General features: G+C 37.3%; 1 protein-coding gene across 1 annotated transcript in view; it reads right to left on the reverse strand.

Moving 5' to 3' along the window:
* LOC106874719 (cell adhesion molecule-related/down-regulated by oncogenes) overlaps window positions 1-2299 on the reverse strand; it is a 315401-nt gene that overhangs the window by 99865 nt on the left and 213237 nt on the right. The gene's annotated exons all lie outside the window — the stretch shown is intronic.

Consider the following 2299-nt stretch of genomic DNA (forward strand, 5'->3'; position numbering starts at 1 on the left):
AGAGAGAGAGAGAGAGAGAGAGAGAGAGAGAGAGAGAGAGAGAGAGATTTCTCTGGTGAAAGAATGAGCATAACATATGTTTGAGCACTCTTTAGTTTTTCTGGAACAAACATGTTAGTGTTGGTGCCATGCAAAAATGCATCTGGTAAAATTGTTAAAGTGATTGGAGATAGGAAGAATATCCAACAATAGAAACTATATAGTTTTAAGTGATAAAAAGCTTGCGTCCCAACCATATGATTCTGGATTCAGTCCCACTGCATGGCACCTTGGGCAAGTGTCTTCTACTATAGCCTTGGGCCAACCGGAGCCTTGTGAGTGGATTTGGTAGTTGGAAACTGAAAGAAGCCTGTTGTATGTGTGTGAGTGTGTATGTTTGTGTCTGTTCCCCTCACCACTGCTTGACAACTGGTGCTCATTTGTTTACGTCCCTATAACTTAGCAATTCAACAAAAGAGCTTGACAGAATAAGTACCAGGTTTCAGAAAAACAAATACTGGAGTTGATTCATTTGGTCAAAAGTTCTTTAAGTCTCCAGCAGGAACTCGGATAATAACAACCGATCCAAATCTGCTACTATGGGAAAGTGAATGTATGATGATAATCATAGACACATAGATGGAGAAAACAGAACCATTACAGTATTTCAAATACAAGGCCCTTGAAATTTATTCAATATAGGTGCAGATGTGGCTGCGTGGTACGAAGCTTGCTTCCCAAACATGTGATTCCAGGTTCAGTTCCACTGCATGGTATCTTGGGCAAGTATCTTCTACTATAGCCCCAGGTCAATCAAAGCCTTGTGAGAGGATCTGGTAAATGGAAACCAAAAAAAGCCCATTGTATATGTGTGTGTGTTTGTTCCCCCTCCACCACCACTCGGCAACTAATGATAGTGTCTTTATGTCCCTGTAACTTAGCAGTTTGGCAAAAGAGACCAATAGAATAAGTACCAGGCTTAAAAAAAAGACATAAGTACTGGGATTGATTCATTTGGTTAAAGATTCTTTAAGGTGGTGCCCCAGCATGGCCACAGTGAAATAAAAAACAAAAATAAAACATTTAAATTTTGTAACCAGTCAGAAACTGGGATTTTATGTTGACTATATTCTCCACCCTTGTACCACCTCCCACTTAAATAAAAAGGGAAAATATGAAAACAGAAAAATATGTGCCTGGTCAGGATAAATCAGTTATTAATTTAGCAGAGCAAGTTTGCAATTTTATAAGAGAAATATTTTGTAGCACAAAATGGTTACAATTCTATTGTAAGTAGGAGCTGAAATGGTTCATTAAAAGAATACTATGAACTCAAACTGAACAACAGCATGAGATGTACTCTTCTAGAAAAATGGTATAATTAATTAAGTTAGATGATGATGATCTAAATGTTGTCTGCTTCTGTGTGATAAGGTAGAAATAATTCACATCAAGCCATTCTCGTTCACCACAAAATAACTTCCACTTTCACAAAAGATAAAAACAAGGAATATGTCTCCTATAATTAATCAAAGAACTCAGTGGAACTTGGTGCATACAAAGAGATGGAATTTGTTATCCCAGTAGACATTTTTCAGTATATAATTTTGATTTATTTCTGCTTCCTTCCCACAAGCATTTTGGTGTTTTCACTTCTTTTCTTCTCTAATATCCACCTTCCGCCACTTGATTTCCCCCCACCCAATACTTACTTTTTGAGAATAAAATATTTTAAGTCACCAGAATGAAATTGTGAAGTCAGATAAAAAAAAAACAGTTTGTGAACAATTCCTCACTTCCCCATTCAGGTTTTAAAGCAGCTTTAGGATTGCCTGTTTGCAAATTTCACTTAACCATAGTTTTAAGATACCTCTTACGGGTGCTCTGAGTCTTGGAGTGTTTTGAGTCTTTTGATATCAGACCCCTTGTCCAGTTGACCCAGCTGAGGAGGTTGATCAAGTCCCAGCTTGCATCTCAGAAGCAGTAAACCACTGATCTGTCCTCTTTATCAAAAGCCATCTAGTGGTCTTCTCCACAACTTCAGTGGAGGAATCTATAGACCTCTTCTCTGCTGCCCGATTAACTTCAAGCTTAGTCAGAACTTTCATGAATGAATGCCCCACAAAACCTTGACATTCCACTTCTATTGCCTTGCCACTTTGCCTCCGTGAGGCCCAACGTTTGAAAGGAAATCAGCCGCTTTGCCTCCATGAGGCCTAACACTTGAAAGGAAATATATATGTTTTTAAGTATGTGTATATCTATCTATCTATATATATATATATATATATATATATATATATATATATATATATATATA

Source organism: Octopus bimaculoides, chromosome 20 (genome assembly GCF_001194135.2).
Source record: "Octopus bimaculoides isolate UCB-OBI-ISO-001 chromosome 20, ASM119413v2, whole genome shotgun sequence".
Lineage (NCBI taxonomy): Eukaryota > Metazoa > Mollusca > Cephalopoda > Octopoda > Octopodidae > Octopus > Octopus bimaculoides.